Source organism: Triturus cristatus, chromosome 11, assembly GCF_964204655.1.
Source record: "Triturus cristatus chromosome 11, aTriCri1.1, whole genome shotgun sequence".
Taxonomy (NCBI): Eukaryota; Metazoa; Chordata; class Amphibia; order Caudata; family Salamandridae; genus Triturus; species Triturus cristatus.
Window position 1 is genome coordinate 667,584,193 of NC_140594.1, and position 20,216 is coordinate 667,604,408.

General features: G+C 45.7%; 1 protein-coding gene across 8 annotated transcripts in view; it reads right to left on the minus strand.

Moving 5' to 3' along the window:
• The window catches only part of LOC146785286 (E3 ubiquitin-protein ligase TRIM39-like), a 581,054-nt gene that overhangs the window by 464,492 nt on the left and 96,346 nt on the right, over window positions 1-20,216 (minus strand). The window contains exon 1 of one of the 8 annotated variants that reach the window (XM_085634251.1): window positions 6,373-6,489. The exons of 6 other annotated variants lie outside the window; for them this stretch is intronic. The gene's annotated coding sequence lies outside the window, so the exon portion shown is untranslated. Of the gene's footprint in view, window positions 1-6,372; window positions 6,490-20,216 lie in introns of those variants that run through there. One more of the 8 variants, XM_085634248.1, reaches the window with a different exon arrangement.

A 20,216-nucleotide genomic window follows, 5' to 3' on the forward strand; every position in this document is an offset into this window, starting at 1 on the left:
ATCAGAGGGGCTGAAATTGTTGCTCTGCAGCACTCATCCTGCAAATCACAACGTATATGTACATGGAAATCAGTAGATAACATCTTTGCTGTCACCAAACCCCCTTGAGTTGGAATTCCTTGCTTTTACCTTAGGATCTGAGATGGCTGACTTTTTACCCGTACTAGTGCGAACGTCGCATGTGGTTCCAACAAGATAATCTGCTTTTTTTCCTTTCTACTTCCTTGTCATGACTTCTTATTTTGTAACTTCTGTCTTTTTTTAATATCGATCTTATGTTTCATTTATACTAAACTTGTGGAAGTTTCTAACATTAATGCATGCAATACTGCACTTTTCCTCCTCAAATGATATTGTGAACCGTGTATGATTTACCTTGTGTATTTCTTTCATGTACCAGCTGTGACAATTAAAATTTAGTTTTTTACTGTCTATTTTTGTATGAAAAATCAATACAGTATTTTGAACAAGAAAACCTAAAAAAATGTAATGCCAAAAAAACCTCTACTGCAACTCCAGGCCACCCACCACAAACACAACCAAATTAAAAAATTTAATAAAAGGTTCAAATATATGCAGGTGCATGCCTTCTATCAAACAACACCCTCAACCAAAAATATTTGAACTTACTCGTTGTGAAGTCCTTAAAATCCAATGGTATATGCAGCAAGAATTGCAGACAAAGAAAGTGATCCTTTCACCTCAAAATCCAACTTAAAAGTGACCAGGATATGGACAAAGCACTGTGAGGAGTCTTCTGAACAGGAAGAGGAAGATGGAGTCTCTGAGACTTCCTTCATGTTGAAAAAAAACCAAATATATGCATTTTGTACTAAACACCAACTGTTCAAGTAGAATATTCACTTAAAAAGAGAGTTTCAAGTTGATTTAATTTCTTCACGAGCATAAAAATCTACTTGAGGTGCAGCCCGACCGCACAAGATAACTACCATTACAAAATGGCGCCGGAGGTCTCCATGTCAACTGGAAATTGTGCTAGAGGCCAGCTAATCTTGCTTGTGCTTGCAAGTATGCATTAATGGAGCTTTGCGTTGTTCCTGTGAACATCGCGAGGCTCGAGTGGTTGATTGGCGGAATTTGACAGGAACTCCTCTGTACATGTATAACGTGAAGTTACCAAATTCCGCCAATCCTGCCAGAAGAATTATCATTCCACCCGGGCCTAGGCTAAATGTGGTTGGGTAAAAAGGGTGGGGGGTCTGTGAAAAATGGAAGAAAAAGTTTGGGAAACTAAGAGCTGAAGTCAGCATAAAATGGTCAGTGGCTAAAAGAGGTAGTTTCATGGACAGAGGAAGGGGTGAGGGAATCAGCAGATAAATGGGCTAAGATGGCCTGCAGAAGGCCTTTGGATAATAATTGGATCTGGCTATAGCTGTTTTAACACTGAAAGCCAAGGCCAGCAGCTGCAGCACTAACATGAGTGGCCTGCAAAGCTTTAGGAGAAAGTGGAATTGTGATGGAACTATGTTTTCTGCAAAAAGTGATTGGAAAGTGAGCAAATCGGCTCTAATGGAGAAGATTGCTAGAGTAGTCTGCAAACCAATTAGCCGTCAGAGGAATCATAATACAGATCATGGGGTTTTAAGGTTAAAATGACAGTTGCAAGGGCTGTAAAGATAGCAGAGATTTTGCAGAAGTGGTCTGGCTGCTGACAGGTGGGGGCTCGGGGCAAATAAAATAAAAAAGTCAAAAGAGGTATTCTCAAGACAACACTGAGGCAGTGAGAGCTAAAATATTGATTCTGTGATCACGGAGGGACGACAAACGGGTTCAGTGCTCTCTGAGGTCAAGCACTGGGGTGAACAGACACTTGAGAGTCAGCAAGGCTGGAGTAATAGGAAACAGTAAGGAATGAATGCTAGAAAAAAGTGAATACTTGAAGGCCGGCAGGGCAATGTGAAGGCTGACAGGGTGCAGGCGGGAGATCTGAATGCCTAAATCAACAAAAGGTATCAAGGGCTAGATGGGTGGCTAAGAGGGTCATCTAAGGATGGTCTAATAAGATAGTCAGCTGATTGGCTCAGAGGGTTGGAAGAGGTGGCATTGAAATGTAACACTAAGAGGAGGTGGCTTCTGTGCTGGTGTGGGGCTATGAGTGATGACAAAAACAAGGGCCAGCTGCAATGTTAAGAGAAGGCTGTAGAAGCACTTATATCGACAGATGTATAATCAGCATTTGGAAAGAGTAAAATATGGGTTCTTAGGGAGTAAGGCGCAGAACTGAATGGAGTACTGGCAGAATGAGCTGGCAATTATAAAAGGGCCTGTAGGGGTTGCAAAATCCAATAGAGAGAGACTGACAGGTCAGATTAGTTGTCAAAACTGGCAAAGGGGAGGTTCTGGAGGATTGGGAGTGACAATGTGGACCAGCAAAGGGATTCTAAGCGGCAGAGGCACTGGTTTATAGGCTGCAAAGCAGCAAGGAGTGGCAGAATACCATGTTTTGTGACATATTAGCCTTGACCAGTCCTTTTTTCCTGTGTCAAGGTAGAGTGCAGTCTACGGACCTTACTTACAAAGTTCTGCATTAGCATCACTCTTTGATCCCTGTACTGACTTTCTATGTGTTTTGAGTGCATGAATGTGCAGTGCATGTGTTGCACTTATTTAGTAGATAGACTCCATATTCTGTGAGAGCCTGAGTGCTGGGGCCAGAGGGCTGCATTTTGGATGAACCCTAATTTAGGCTAGCCCAAGATGGAGGGTGAATACAGTTGCCCTGACTGGATATGTACTGACAACATTCCTGTTGCTGGAGTTTGCAGATCCAGACTCTGAAGTGAGGGAAGACCGAGACAGGTCTACCCTTAGAAATTCAATGAGGTCATTCTTAGCACAGGGTTGCGGATTTGATGTTCCTTAGCACTGTCATTTGAATGATGGTAGGGGTGAGGGATGGGTCAGTTGTTTCTATTATTAAAAGTGAGTATTCATCTAAGCAGTCTTTCACTTTTGGTCTTCCTCCGATTTTTGCTTCAGGAAGGCTAATACCAGCCAGGTGCAGAGATCGCATACTCTATTGTACCCTTGTTTTGGATACTCCTGCTTGGAGTCAGCACCACCTCTACCTGCAGCAAAAGCCATCACCTAGCACAAATGCGGTGTCTGAGCTACAGACAGAAAATTACATTTGAAATAGAACCACCCAAAACTGGTTCTGAGACAGTGCATCCACATCGCTTGTCTGGAGGAAAACGTGCAGAAAAGTGTGGCTGCAAAATGATCACTCTGTAGGTCACAATAATTAAGGTTAAAAAACGTCTCTGTAAATTTACTGTTGTTTCTCCCATATTTGTCATTTGCAATGAATAAAATTGCTCTCTGTCTTTTTTGGTCTGTGCCTTTCTCCCCATAGTGATACAAGTGTAAAGTCTTGTGCTCATTCAGTATATTAATCTGCTGCTATTAGTTAGTGATTAGTTCCTGTCACCTTAAAGCCTGAGTTTAATGGCCAGGATGCTCACTCAGAATCAGAACCAAGTCAAACAGAAAAGCAACAAAAATGTAGCCCTTCCAGAGGATATGCATGATTTCCAAGTTCACTGGGGAGAACGTAGGTATAGCCAGAATAACGGACCGGGTAAGATTGTATAGCAATTTCCAAGCCAAGTAAAGGATTTTTATCTTTTTAATCTAGTTAAATTTTTCTGATGTTGGAAGTACAATGAAAAAATTAGGAGTCCTCGCTCCGTTACTCCCTGAAACTTAACTTCTCAAGATGATTTTTCTGAGAGCATATCAAATGTTGCAATAAGCTTCCCAAATACATTCTTTGTTAACACTGCAAGTACCATATCATTGGTGTAGAGACAGAAAATAATTTCATTGCTGGTCTATTGGGCAGAGAAAGTGTCCTGTTCTAAGAATGCATCGTCTTATTTACATGCAGAATATATGTGGTACCAATACCTCACCATTATACACCAACGTGGCTATACTTGTTGAATAGCAAGTAAGTAAGAATACTGTATGGTATCAGAGCTACAATATTTGTTACAAAAACATATAGAAAGTGGTTAATGATAGTATAATCAACACCTACAAGTTTGGAACATCAACTGCGTTACTAGCTCTAAAAAGGTAATGCATATAGGCCGTTTAAGAATCGCATATTTGAAAAAGGGACTAAGCAGAATATATCCTTGATCCATAGTCCCCAGTAATTTGTTTTAAAAGGTATTAGACTCAAATGATGATGCACCAACCATGCAATCATTTAGTCTACACAATATATAATTTCCAAACATTGCAACAAAGGCATCTGACAAAAGAGTGATTCACGTTTGCTCAAGTACATTGATTACATTTTTTTAAGATACATACTTTTTCTTCCTTCTGTCTTGATAATTGAATGAACACTCAATGAAACTAAGTCTGCATAAGGGGTACTTTGCAACTGGTTTTCAAATCACACTATGTCACTTGGGTACAAGTTGTTTCGTTCAAGTGTTTGTTTTCACAAATCACTGTTTTCAGACAGTTTAGTCAGATTTTTTTTAATTGCACTAAACTTGGGGCAGAAAAAGAGGTATTGATAGATCGAGCTTTTTGGTAATCCTATATCCCATTTCTGGTGCATTCATATATCTTTGAGTTTAAGCAAGTACATAGCTCTAGAAGAGTAAATAGCACTTTGTCTTGCAAAGAATCTAATCCTCTGTATCCTCAGACACCTCTTTAGATACATTTAAAAGTAGCAGGTACAGTGCTTAATTCGTAAAAGAAACAAATATCGAGCCTGTGGAGTCTTGATTTCAACTCAAACACTCCCTGGATCTGTATTTCTATCTTGCAGGTTCGTTGTTATTCCTTTTTTTCACTTTGTCACTGATTTTCCATCATTCTCTTCCTCCTTCATTCTCCTGTGTGTATTTTTCCTCTCTTGCTCTGGATCAAGGTTTTATGAGAGAAAACAAGTGTGGTCCTGTTAGAAATGGGGTATATGGTTGGCTAGGGTACACACCCAAGCCAGGCAGAATCCACCACTCTATTCAGGGTAAGGGAGATACATACCCAAGATAACCCCTGCTCACCCCCTTGGTAGCTTGGCAGACCAGTAAGGCTTATCCCAGAGAATTGTGTAAAAGCTTTTGCGCAACACACACAGACCTTTGACACACTAGGCACACCACAAATAGAGAGACTTCACACAACAGTGTATCAAAAATACCCTTTGTATTATATATACATACAATCACATTAGACCATAAATCACTTTGTAGCGAGTAAAGAACATTAGATCACATTACATAAATCACTGCACCACTAGGCGCTTGTCACAAAGGTGCATATAAACCACATAAGACCGCAATTACATGATTTACTGTGCCACTAGGTACTAGTCATAAGAATGCATAAATCATGAATCATCATCCGTTTGCCAGAAGGCAATTGCCATACCACATTTAGAGCAATGAGGTAAATCCCTAGAAGTTGCATATGTTAAGAAAATAATGAAAACAGCATTACTTATGCATGTATTGGGTAGCTCCCTGAAGAGAGTATTCCTTATTCTGTCAATATAAGCACATTATACATCAGGGTACAACATATGAATCATTTGAGGATGTGTTGCGGGGCCTTGGGCTGAGGACTGCTGCCAATAAAAATCCTTGCTGTGGAGAGGGACTCCTAGTCCCAAAAAGCTGTGCCCAGGAGGTGGGGCCAACATTCTGCGTTTTAGCCCACGAAGACTCCCGCAATGCGGGACGCATTGCTGGGCCGTGGGCTGAGGACTGCTGCCACTAAACATCCTTGCTGTGGAGAGGAACTCCTAGTCCCAGAAAGCTGTGCCCAGGAGGAGGGAACAACTTCCTGCTCTTTATCCCACGAGGAGTTCCGCGGCGCAAGACGCGTTGCTGGGCTATGGATTGCTGCCACTAAAGATCCTTGCCGTGGAGAGGGACTCCTAGTCCCTGAAAGCTGTGCCCAGGTGGAGGGGCCAACATCCTGCTCTTTAGCCCGAAAGGACTCCAGTGGCGCAAGATGCGTTGTGGGCCCTGGGCTGAGGACTGCTGCCACTAAACATCTTTGCCATGGTGGGGGGCTCCTAGTGTCAAGTTATGCAAGTACTCTCTTACCTTCAGGAGCACTTGATTGTTTTCGCAGAGACGCTATGAACCAACTTCCTAGAACTCTACTGGATAACCTATGAATTTTAACTTACTCTAGGCTACTAAATAGAGCCCCGGGAGGAGGGCCGGATACTGGACGCACGTAGAAATCCTGTTGTCGACCTGCGAGGCAACAGAATATTAATGTAAACTATGCGAACCTAGTTTTCCTATTTTACACTGAGTTTTAACTTTAGCCTTTTTAATTTTGTCTTTTCTAAATAGAACTTGTGCCTACCTGCGATCTGGGGAATTCTTGATATGCGCCCAGTCGTCTTGTGATGATGTAGAAGTGCAGATGATGAAATGTTGTAACGACTTCAGTCAGTATCTTGTGAGTTATTTGCTTGTATCTAAATAAACAAACATAGCATTTACTTTCTAATCTTGCATTTGAATATTTTCTTTTAGCATTTCTATTACGACTTTTCTTTTAAAAACTGCGAAGGCACTTACTTTTATGAGCTTGCACCCATAATCCGTAAACCTTCACTAGACCTGCAATATTTAGAATAAAAAACATGCAACGCAAAAGACATACAAAAAGTACTCTTCTTCACAAACTTTTCTTTTAGTTGAAAGTCCAAGTTCCAAGCATTATCTATGCTATGTAATCAAGAGTTCCAAAAATTAAAGTTCTAGGTGAAATTCTTCAAGCTTTCTTGCGTAGGGCGCCAGAAACTAAAATCTGTACTTAGATCTTCATTCTTTGAATTCCTCTATCCTTAGATTCCTCTGGTGAAGCGATGGTGCCCTCCTGTGGATGAAGTCAGAAGACGCGGCAGCTCCGAGATTCAGGTGAGTTCTTCGTGGAATGCAGGAGGCTAAGCACTGGAAAATGGCTGGGTGTGGCTTTAAATACTCCTGCCACACCCAGAACACCAGAACCTTCTTTACGTGACTCGCGCACGTAGCGCGAGTCACCGTCTTTGCCGATCCCGGTTTTAATATCGGGTCGGCTTTTGAATGCAGTGCGCTTCTCTTGCTGCGCGCTAACTCTGCATTTAACAGGCATCAAATTGCTAAAATCCATACAGTAAAGCGGAAATGTATAATCATGAGCCATAAACATCGCAATTTAAAGAAATAAGCTTTCTACAGCATAACCTAAATACTTACAGTTATGGCAATTATAACACTTACGGCAGTTACAATAATAATTACCATAAATGATTCATTAACATAAAACACATTACAGATCTCTTTTCACGGAGTGCTGGTTGCACGGGACAGGGGTGGGTTTTTACTTGGGGAGAATTCAAGGCGCTTTAAAGGAAGCGTGTCCTTGATGTTATATGTACATTATGTTTCATGACAGTACTCCCCTCTCAAGATCCCCCCTAAAACTAGAGGGACAGGTTTTGGTTTATCAGGATATTTTTTGTGAAAAAGTTTCACCAACCGAGGAGCATTCTGAAGATTCGCAAGAGGTTCCCATGACCGTTCTTCAGGACCGTAACCTTTCCAATCCACTAAATAATGTAATTTCTTTTTAATTCTTTTTGAATCAAGAATTGCTCGAACTTCAAATTCAGGATTACCATCAATTTCTACAACAGGAGGAGGGGCATTAATCCGAGTTAAAGGATTAAAAGGCTTTAGTAAAGAAACATGAAAGACTGGGTGAATTTTATAACGAGGTGGTAAGGTTAGATGAACACTAACTGGATTGAACACCTTCTCTATAGAAAATGGTCCTATGAAACGAGGACAACATTTTCTTCCACCTAAAATCTTTAAATTTTTTGTGGATAACCATACCTTATCACCACTGGCATAAGATGGTTGAATTGAGCGATGAGAGTCTGCTTGTTTCTTTTGTGTTTCTTTAGCACCTGCTAGATGATAACGAGCTTGTTGTTGAATAGACACTAATTCTTGTACATAAGTAGAGACCGAGGGAGTCAAGTTAGTTTGAGGTTTGTCAATACAAACACCTTGTGGGTGATAACCATGAGAACAAAAGAATGGAGACATTCCAATAGACACATGGTCAGAATTATTATATGCGAATTCTAAGGCCCATAAAATATTCGACCACTCTTGTTCACAACTGTTGATCATACAGCGTAAAAATTGCTCAATGGTTTGGTTAGTTCGTTCTGTCAACCCATCCGTTTGTGGGTGATAACTGGATGAAGTACGAATGTCCATTTGTAGGTTTTTCCCCAATTGTTGCCAAAAATGAGAAATGAACTGGGGGCCCCTATCTGAAATGATAACGGAGGGAATTCCATGTAATTTTACGATTTCTTTCATGAAAATATTAGTAAAATCTTTAGCTGTGGGTAATTTTTTCAATGGTATAAAATGAGCCATACGAGTGAACTGGTCAATAACAGTTAAAATCGTAGTGTAACCAGTTGAAGTTTTGGGCAATTCTACAATAAAATCAAGAGATATGGTATGCCAAGGTTGTGGAGGTATTGGTAAAGGACGTAATAAACCACTAGGGGATTGATGTATAACCTTGTTCTGTTCACATACAGCACATGTTATAACAAACTTTTTTACATCTTCAAACATAGTTGGCCTCCAAAAGGTTCGTTTAATTAACTGATATGTTTTCGTGATTCCAGGGTGTGCAGATAAGATGTTATCATGATGTAAATGCATTACCTTATCTTGTAAAATTACATTTGGTACAAATATCTGGTCACCCATATACAAAAGATCATTTCTTAACTGTAACATAGGATAGTCAGATTTCAACTCTTGCACAGTTTTAGTGTTTAGTTCTTTTCGTATTTCAAATATGATGTCTTTATCAATTATGCCAACTTGAAAACATTGATCGGGTAAAAATTTTTGTGACATTTCTTGACTTTGAAAACAGTCTTCTGTAATTCCGATTCGAGATAAAGCATCCGCTTTATTGTTTTCTTTTCCAGGACGATACGTAATGATGAAATTGTAATCATTAAAAAACAAAGTCCAACGTAACTGATGAGCAGATAGGGCTTTGGCTGATCGTAAAGATTGTAAATTACGATGATCAGTATATATTGTGACCGGGTGACGCGCACCCAACAAGTAATGGCGCCATTCTTCAAATACAGCTTTTATTGCCAATAATTCTCTGTCAGCTATGGCGTAGTTTTGTTCTGTAGGAGTTAATTTCCTAGAATAATAAGCTATTGGATGCATTTGTCCAGTTTCTTTAAGTCGTTGTGACAAAATTCCTCCAATCGCAAATTGTGAAGCATCAGCTTCAACTATGAATGGTTGAGACGGGTCAGGATGCATTAAAATTGGAGCTGTGGTAAATTGATTCTTGAATTCTTGAAAAGCCTGTTCAGCAGACTGATCCCATTCAAATTTTGCATGTTTTCGTAATAACTTGGTGATTGGGGTTATGAGCTTTGAAAAATCATGAATAAACCGCCTATAAAAATTGGCAAACCCTAAAAAACTTTGGATTTGTTTCACAGACGTCGGGCTAGGCCAGGTGAGTATGGACTGTATTTTCTTTGGATCCATTTCAATTCCAGATGGAGTAATAATATAACCCAAAAATTCAACTTTAGTGACATGAAACATGCTTTTCTCAAGTTTGACGAACAGAGAATTTTGTAAAAGTTGTTGAAGAATGGCCCTTACTTGCTTTACATGGTCTTCTTTGTTTTTCGAATAAATCAAAATATCATCAATATACACCACGCAACAGATGTCTAAAAAATCTCGTAAGACTTCATTGATAAAAAACTGGAATGCTGCTGGGGCGTTGCAGAGTCCGAAGGGCATGACCTGATATTCATATAGACCAAACTTAGTACGAAATGCGGTCTTCCATTCATCTCCCTCTCGGACTCGTACAAGGTGATATGCCCCACGCAAATCCAGTTTTGTATATATTGTGGCATCTTTTATCTGATCTAATAAAGTCGGAATTAGTGGTAAAGGGTACCTATTTTTAATTGTCACATTGTTCAAGGCGCGATAGTCTATGCACTTGCGCAAATCTCCCCCCTTCTTCGGTATAAAAAAAAAAAAAAGAGGGGACGAGACTGGGGATTTAGAATGTCTAATAAATCCATTTTCCAAATATTCATCCAAGTAGATTCTCAAATGTTGATTTTCAGACTCAGTAAGTGCATATATGCGACTACAAGGGAGAGTCGCACCTGGCACAAGATCAATCCGACAATCGAAATCTCTATGAGGCGGTAACGTGTTAGCCTTTTTTTTTTATCAAAAACATCCAAAAGATCTGAATATTCAGATGGAACTCCTTGAATGGCTAACACAGTCTCTGATGTTTTAGGAAAATCATAACCCTGTATTAATAACTCAGAAATGTGTTGTGGTAAACAATTGGCTTGACAATACTCTGATTTAAATAACAAGGTTTTCTTTACCCAATCTATTTGAGGATTGTGTAAAGCTAGCCACGGAATTCCTAAAATTAACCGAAACTGTGGTGCATCTATGATGTCAAAAGATATAGTCTCAGAATGTTGTGCTGAAGAAATCATGAGTAAAGTGTCTGTCTGAAATTGTATTGGGCCTGACGATAACTCTTTTCCATCTACTGCTCTTACTATTTCAGGGTTATCTTTTTGCACTTTTGAAAATCCTAATTCACTTAAGAATTTTGTGTCTATAAAGTTTCCTGTAGCTCCAGAATCAATTAGGGCATCTATAGACCAAATCACAGATTTATTTTCAGGAGATTGTAATGTCACTTTGATACCAAGATGGTTTGAAGTCATAGTAGGATTAGTAGAGGCCAAACTTGCTTGCGTACTCGACAGAACGGCCTCTTTTTTTGTCGAGCACTCTAGTTTTCCGACTGATCTAAAAGGGCCACCTCGTTACTCTTCCCTTTTTCTTTATTAGGACGGGTTGGACATTCTTTTACGAAGTGTCCAGATTTTCCGCAATACAAACATTGATTCATCTTTCTACGTTTCTCTTTTTCTTCCTTTGTGAGAGGGCCTCTCACGGTGCCTATCTGCATTGGTTCTCCCATATCTATTTTGGAAGAGGATTCATTTCTCGGAGTAGATTTATCCTTAAATAAAAACATTTTAGAGTCAGTTTTGGTTTTTTCTCCTTTTCGTTCACTTAGCCTGTGATTTAACTTCACTACCAAATCTATAAATTCCCCACAGTCTCCAGGTGGGTCTAAGATTTGAGTAACCATGTCTTTTAATTCATCTCTTAGTCCTCTGTAAAATATTGACACTTTTCTCTTCTGGCCAGTCAGCTTCTATAACTAGCCGATTAAATAAGGAGATGTAATGAATTAAATCAGATGATCCTTGTTTTAAATTGAGCAGTGCATGATCGGCCGACTGAACAAAGACATGTTTGGCAAATAATTTTTTCATGGTTTCTTTAAACCGTCTAAGATCATATAGTAATGGATCATTCCTGTCCACAATTGGTACTGACCATAAGGCTGCATCACCCCCTAAATAAGATAAAATGAAAGCCACTTAAGAAGAGTCGTCAGGAAACGCTGTAGGTTTGGCTATAAAATGAAGGTGACATTGATTCATAAAAATAGTAAATTTTGCGCGGTCACCATAAAATCGTTCTGGGGGAGCTAATGGAACTGAAATTGGCGTTACTACTTGAATTTGTGTAGGGGTTGAGGCCGAAGCGTTATGCAAGGTTTGCATATTTTGCGTAAAACTAGATGGTTTTAAAATGGACTTATTTGTAGAAGGACCTCTCCGAGGATTTACACCAGGAGAAGCTGTGGCCTGCATATTATTTTGTAAGACTGAAATATCTCTACGTAAGGCTGCATTCTCTGTTTTAATATCAGTTAACATTACAGCTATGTCTTGTAATGAGATCTGTGGATCTGGATTCATAGCGTCCGGGCGAAACCCTTTTTCGTGGGCTTAGCCTTCTGTCAAGTTATGCAAGTACTCTCTTACCTTCAGGAGCACTTGATTGTTTTCGTAGAGACGCTATGAACCAACTTCCTAGAACTCTACTGGATAACCTATGAATTTTAACTTACTCTAGGCTACTAAATAGAGCCCCGGGAGGAGAGCCGGATACTGGACGCACGTAGAAATCCTGTTGTCGACCTGCGAGGCAACAGAATATTAATGTAAACTATGCGAACCTAGTTTTCCTATTTTACACTGAGTTTTAACTTTAGCCTTTTTAATTTTGTCTTTTCTAAATAGAACTTGTTCCTACCTGCGATCTGGGGAATTCTTGATATGCGCCCAGCCGTCTTGTGATGATGTAGAAGTGCAGATGATGAAATGTTGTAACGACTTCAGTCAGTATCTTGTGAGTTATTTGCTTGTATCTAAATAAACAAACATAGCATTTACTTTCTAATCTTGCATTTGAATATTTTCTTTTAGCATTTCTATTACGACTTTTCTTTTAAAAACTGCGAAGGCACTTACTTTTATGAGCTTGCACCCATAATCCGTAAACCTTCACTAGACCTGCAATATTTAGAATAAAAAACATGCAACGCAAAAGACATACAAAAAGTACTCTTCTTCACAAACTTTTCTTTTAGTTGAAAGTCCAAGTTCCAAGCATTATCTATGCTATGTAATCAAGAGTTCCAAAAATTAAAGTTCTAGGTGAAATGCTTCAAGCTTTCTTGCGTAGGGCGCCAGAAACTAAAATCTGTACTTAGATCTTCATTCTTTGAATTCCTCTATCCTTGGATTCCTCTGGTGAAGCGATGGTGCCCTCCTGTGGATGAAGTCAGCAGACGCGGCAGCTCCGAGATTCAGGTGAGTTCTTCGTGGAATGCAGGAGGCTAAGCACTGGAAAATGGCTGGGTGTGGCTTTAAATACACCTGCCACACCCAGAACACCAGAACCTTCTTTACGTGACTCGCGCACGTAGCGCGAGTCACCGTCTTTGCCGATCCCGGTTTTTATATCGAGTCGGCTTTTGAATGCAGTGCGCTTCTCTTGCTGCGCGCTAACTCTGCATTTAACAGGCATCAAATTGCTAAAATCCATACAGTAAAGCGGAAATGTATAATCATGAGCCATAAACATCGCAATTTAAAGAAATAAGCTTTCTACAGCATAACCTAAATACTTACAGTTATGGCAATTATAACACTTACGGCAGTTACAATAATAATTACCATAAATGATTCATTAACATAAAACACATTACAGATCTCTTTTCACGGAGTGCTGGTTGCACGGGACAGGGGTGGGTTTTTACTTGGGGAGAATTCAAGGCGCTTTAAAGGAAGCGTGTCCTTGATGTTATATGTACATTATGTTTCATGACACCTAGTCCCAGAAAGCTGTGTCCAGAAGGAAGGTGCAACATCCTGCTCTTTAGCTCACGAGGACTCTCGTGGTGTGGGACTTACCCGGGCAAAGCCCGGGCCAAGGACGGGCCGGTCCTGTGCCAGTCAGCGACAGGGAGATGCTGAGCAGGACCACCCACCTTGGTTTTGCTGCACTACAGTGCCACCTGTTTGTGCAAGACTTTGTTTTGTCCTCTCCAAATCGGCTTCAATCAGTCGTTGCCCGATGTGGTAACGGAGCCATCCGGCCCGTTCTGATACGCATCGCACGCATCCACGCACCCGGAGGGCGGGCACGCCCGAAGGTATAAATAAACGGGCGCAAGACCGCTCGTGGTCTTTGGCCCACTGTAGTACACCTGCTTCCTGTGTCCATATGTTCCCTGCGCCTACCACGTACCCAGGCCTAGTGACACTCCACATTGGTGACGAGGCAGAGCCCACCCGCGCATCGCCCCTCCCGTGTACTTGCTTTGCGAAGGTCCCGCTGTCGGCGATTCCTGGAAGTCCGGAGGCAGGACAGACCGCGTTTCAACACGAGCGCCCTCGCGCTGCCAGGCAGGGCCGTTGGTGACGCTCTGGAGCCCTGGGGGAGGATCATCTGCCCGCCCACTGCCGGTAAGCTAGCGCCGGAGGGGGGAATCGACCCTCGCGAGCCCGTGCTGTGTCTGGTCGGGGTGGGAGTACCCCATGGTCGTCTGCTTTGCAAGGCCCCCCCTGCCTCATAGAAGTGTGCGCGAGGGAAGGGAGCTGCAGGGGCGTCCGCAGCAGTGCCTGCTTGGGAGGCTCAGCCCACAGAGACAAAGAATCGAAGGGAGCAGCCAGTGGTCTCGCCTGCGCGCAGCGCCAGCCAGGCAGCTACAGTCATCCTAGGCAAGGGAGGAAGGAGACAGTGGTCTCGCCAGGGTAGCGGACCTGCAGCCACGGCCCGAGAGGAGTGTGTCTGACGGAGAGGTGCAGCAGGCATGACCACCCCCGGCACCAGTGGAGGAGGCACTCAGCAACCGCCACCGCAGCGGGCCGCGCAGCCAGCGCCTGCCGCGCCTGGACATGGCGCAGTAGCCCCGCTACCTCCATTTAGCGAGCTTTCGGACCCCTCCACGGCGGCAGTGCGATGGCGCTCATGGATCGGACGGTTGGAGCACTACTTTGTTGGGGTGCGAGAAACGGATGAAACAGTCAAGAGATCTCTCCTCATGTGCTACGGAGGCGAAGAGCTGTACGACCTCTTCGAGACCCTACCAGACAGAGGGAACGCCAACTACTATGCGGGTGCTATAAGGGCCCTAAATCGTCACTTTGACCCCCAGACTAACCCCGACTTCGAGTGGTTTAAACTCAGCCAGGCGCGACAAGAAGAAACGGAAACCATCGACGGCTTCTATGCCCGCCTTCGCAAACTCTCGCTATCGTGCACGCTACCGGACCAGAGAGCAGAGATTCGGGCGCAGCTCATCCAGGGATGCCGGTCGGTCCCACTGCGGCGCCTCATCCTACGGCAGCCGGGCATCTCCCTTGACGAGATCTTGGTTCTGGGCCGGTCCCACGAGCTATCCAATGCGGACGCGATGGAAGCGGCCCTCAACCGGCCGGCTGCGGCCCTGAAAGTGCCTGCAGTCAAGGAGGAGAGAGTGGATGTACTACAGAGGCGACCGACCCATCAGCGTGGAGCCACGAGGGCTCCCCAGAGGAACGCCTGCGGTAACTGCGGCCTAGACCACCCACCAGGCGGAAGATGCATCGCGAGAGGACAGACGTGTTTGAAGTGTGGACGGGTGAACCATTTCGCGAAGGTCTGTAGAGGCGGAAGAGGGCGAAGCAATGCTGGGGGCACGCGAGGTGCCGTGGCGAGTGTGTGTCAACTGACGTTGGAGGAGTCCCCCGCCCAAGGCGACAACACCCAGCTGGAGTTGGAGGGCGAGGCGGATGATGACGAGGTGTTCGTCTCGTTTGTTGGCAGAGAAGGCACGAGGCGCAGGCCGCCGCCCATGTGCGACATCACGGTGGCCGGGTCTCCGGTGAGCGCTCTCATCGACACTGGGGCATCAGTGAACGTAATGGATAGCTGCCAGTACGAGAGACTGTCGCCGCGACCACCCCTGCGACCCTCCAAGGCCCAAATATTCACATATGACAGCGACAAGCCACTGTCCCTGCGAGGAGTGATCGAAGTTGAAGTCGTTAGCGACGGCAGGAAACTGGCCACGACGTTCCACGTGGCGGAAGGAAAACGGGGCACCCTGCTGAGCTGTCACACCGCCGAAAACCTGGCGCTGGTGTTCTTCGCGAACCAGGTGCACGACCTGCACGCCAGGGAGATGTTAAAGGACTTCCCCATGCTGTTCCACGGTCTTGGATGCCTGCGCGGGAAACAGTTCAAACTGCACGTGGACCCCACGGTCCGGCCCATGGCGCTCCGGCATCGGAGGATACCATTCCTCCTCAGACCACGAGTGGAGGAGGAGTTGAAGAAGTTGGAGGACCTGGGGGTGATCGAAAAGGTGTCGGGCCCCACCCAGTGGGTGTCCCCCCTCGTCGTGGCGCCCAAACCCAAGCAGCCAGGCGCCATCTGCTTGTGCGTCGACATGCGCCTCCCGAACAAGGCAGTGAAGCGCAAAAGACACCTCACACCCACCATGGACGACATTGTGCCTGACCTCAACGGCGCCCAGTGGTTCACAAAACTGGATCTCAATGCAGGATACCATCAGCTAGAGCTCCACCCGGACAGCCGCAACATCACCACTTTCTCCACCCACGTTGGCTTACGGAGGTACAAGAGGCTGAGTTTCGGGATCTCGTCAGCCGCGGAGGTGTTCCAGAATGCCATACGGGAAACTCTCTCTGGACTCCAAGGAGTCATTAACTTGAGCGACGATATACTGGTGTTCTTGAAGACATTGGAAGAGCATCACAGGCATCTTCGAGACACACTGCAGCGGCTGGCGGACAATGGCCTTACCCTGCACGAGGCCAAGTGCTCCTTCTACCAGGAGTCGGTCGAGTTCTTTGGCTACGTCCTCGAGGGAAGGTTTGAGAGTCGATCCGAAGAAGGCGGAAGCGATCCGAGCAGCCCCGAGGCCCACATCTGCCACCGAGGTCAGGAGTTTTCTAGGGATGGCAACCTATTGCGGGCGGTTTATCCCCAATCTCGCGTCCTTGTCGGAGCCACACCGCCTCCTCACGAAAAGCGGCCAGCCCTGGACCTGGGCAGTGAAGGAAGATCTAGCATTCCAGGCGGTCAAGGACGCGCTCATCGACGACAAGGTCATGTCGTATTTCAGACCACATCGGCAAACGGAGGTGGTAGTGGATGCTAGCCCCATCGGGCTGGGTGCAGTCCTGATGCAGGAGACGGAAGCGCGGGAGTGGGTCCCCACCGCATATGCCAGCAGGGCCCTGACTGCCACCGAAATGCGGTATGCGCAAATAGAGCGAGAGGCGCTGGCCATCAAGTGGGCCTGCCAGCATTTTCACCTCTGCCTGTATGGCCACGACTTCCGGGTGGTCACTGACCACAAGCCCCTTGTCCCGCTCTTCGCTGGCACCGCACGACTGGGCCCACCACGGATCGAGAGATGGGCAGTCCAGCTGCAAGCCTACCGGTTCTAGGTAGTCTTCCGCCCTGGGGCCAATAATCCTGCTGATTTTCTGTCAAGACACCCGGGCCCATCCCAATCGGGTCCAGATCCTTCGGATGTGAGCTGCACGGAAGAGTTCGTCCGGATGGTGTCACAAGCGGCGTGCCCGGTGGCACTCACGTTGGAGGGCATTGGCAAAGCCACGGAGTTGGACGAATGCCTCATCAAGGTGAAGCAAACGCTGGTAAACCGGAATTGGCGGAACTTCCTGGACGGGGTGCAAGCCCTCACCGAGGAGGAAAGGGTTTTTCGGCAACAGGTGTGGAAAGCGCAGAGTAAGCTCAGCGAGGGACAACATAGAGTGATCATGAGAGGTGCCTCGCTCGTAATCCCGAGGAGTCTCCAAGGAGAGGTGGTTCGCCTGGCTCACCAAGGGCATCAAGGCGTCTCCAAGACCAAGGCCAGGCTACGGAGCAAAGTGTGGTTTCCTCGGATGGATGCCATGGTAGAGGAAGTCGTCCGCAACTGTCACTCGTGTAACATCACGGGGGGCGAGCCGGCACCGCATCCGGTGATCACGGAAGACCTGTGTCTAGAACCCTGGTCCAAGCTGTGTGTGGATTTCGGATCTTTTCCAGATGGGCGACACACCTTGGTGGTAATGGACTCGCACTCCAAGTTCCCGGTGGTGGAGGTGGTGCCCTCCACAGCGTTCAGCCAGGTGAGAGCGGCGCTGGACCGCACATTCGCCATGATGGGTCTGCCCGAGGAAGTCCGGTCTGACAATGGGCCGCCCTTTCAGGGCAGAGAGTTCCAAGAATACCTGGCAGCCCGAGGAGTCCGGCACCGGAAGATCACCCCGCAGTGGCCCCAGGCCAACGGAGAGGTAGAACGGTTCATGCGCACGATGAACCGGGCGCTGAAGATAGGAGTGGACCAAGGGGAAGATGCGGAGCAATGCCTATCACAGTTCCTCAGCGCGTACCGCCGGACACCTCACTGTACCACTCGGTGCGCACCTGCGCACCTCCTATTCCGGAAGGCCCCCAGAGACAACATCCCGGCGAGTCAGTCGTGGCAGCCTCGGCCGCTGGACCAAGGTGCGGCTCAGGCCAGGAGGCGGACCTCCAATGAGAACGCCAGTCGGGCTCGGAGGGCCCAGGCGAGGAGTCTCCGGGTGGGGGACAAGGTCATCATGAAGGACCGCTATCCAAACTGGAAGTATCGCACCCCGTTTGAATCGGAAGTGTGGGAGGTAGTCAAGGTGCAGGGCACCATGGGGTCGGTCCAGAGAGGAACACGAGTAGTGACCCGAAACACATCCTGGTTCAAGCAAGTCACCACGGCCCCGCGAGAGACTGACCCGCAAGAGGAGGAATTGGATGCAGGAGAAGGGTGTAGCTCGTCCGGAGGGCAAGCGAGCCCACAGCGGAGCGCACCCCCACAGTCCGGCGCGGAAGTGCGAGAGGACGGGACGAACGGGTCCCCCGAAAGTGCAGGGGCACACAGTGGAAGAGGAACCTGCGGGACCGGACGAGGAGAAGTCCCCCGGAGCCAGAAGTATGGCCTCCGGCCGAATCCGGTCCCTAATCAGAGACTGAGGGACTTTGCGTGGTGTGCGCAAGAGAGCCGAACAGTTCCGTAGCGGATGATCTCTCTATCTGAAAGATTGGAGGGATGTGGTAACGGAGCCATCCGGCCCGTTCTGATACACATCACACGCATCCACGCACCCGGAGGGCGGGCACGCCCGAAGGTATAAATAAACGGGCGCAAGACCGCTCGTGGTCTTTGGCCCACACTAGTACACCTGCTTCCTGTGTCCATATGTTCCCTGTGCCTACCGCGTACCCAGGCCTAGTGACACTCCACACCCATGACTAAGTCTCCAAGACTGCGTTTGAAATTGGAACCTGCTTTCTTAAAAAATCTTAAACCGGTGCGAATCTCGAACATTACACAGCTGGGAGAGAACTTGAAATAGACTTGCACCCTATACATCATTGTTGGCGAGGTTGCAACGTTGACATTTTATGGTATACCTACTGAGGGGAGTGTAACTGCCTATCCCTTGGATAATGTGCACACTAAGTGTAGTGACAAAGGGTCTGTTTGTTATGTTTTTTTAGAAAATACTGTCAATTGTTTGGGTAACCCTGAACAGCCCAACCTCATTATAAAAAAGAAAAAGAGGGAAGATTACAGTCCGCTCGACCAGGGGGAGGCACTAGTTGAAGTATTCCCACCTTAACATAATTCAAAAACTCGCCACCATGGGTAAGGGGGAAGGCCACAGAGGGACTTCGCAAAAGAGAAATCATCCAAAATAAGGAAAAGCGCAGCTGAGAACTGTACTATAGAAGAAATTGATGACCTGATTGAAGAGGTAGAGTCAATGCTAAGCAAAAAATGCCAAACAGTAAGTAAATACAAAACAAAAACCACAGCATTTTACAGTAAATGTGCGTCAGGTTCCCAGATAGAAAGCACTTTAAAGCCAGGCCAAACAGAAGCAATTATTGAGACCGTGCCCCGCATACCTGGTACCCAACAGTCTTCAGCCACGCTTTCCACCCAACGAGATTCTGATGCCCCACAGCAAATGAACTCCCATGCCCTAGATGAGCTAACTTGCACTGTCAGAGGCTAGGAGGCTCCATTGTCCATTGAGTGCTCAAATAGGTTTTTCCTATTAATCTCTGCACCAGCGTCAGACGATAGTCTTGCCCATTCCCCTACCCAAAACTCTAATCCAAATGTGTCACCTAGTACAGAGGTGAGATGCTCTAACCAACGAGGTTGCCAATTTAAAAATATTAATTAGGAACCTAATACAGCAAGGTAATTCAGACAGGAATGTTGTACTTGAGGAATCTTGTGGACAAAATAGAAGTCCCAAGATGTTCCCCAGGTTGCCTAAATTACCAATTCTAAGCCTTTTTTCTGTTAAAATGTTTTCCCTCGTGACTCATGAACTCCACTACCAATATAACCCGTTGTGGCTATATTTTTCATTAATAATAAATCAGTTCCACCACACCATTTAAAGATGGCGCCGACAATTGCAACCCGGATATGACATCAACCAAGTCAGATCCAAGGCGGAGCATCATGGGTCCTTCCGGTGGCTGCTAGTGAAGTAAACTGCGATCGGCATGGGAGCTGGAGTGGAGCAAAGCCGGACTTGCGTCTGTGTGCGGTTAGAGTAAGCATGCCCGGGTGCAAGGCTGTGAGAGAGC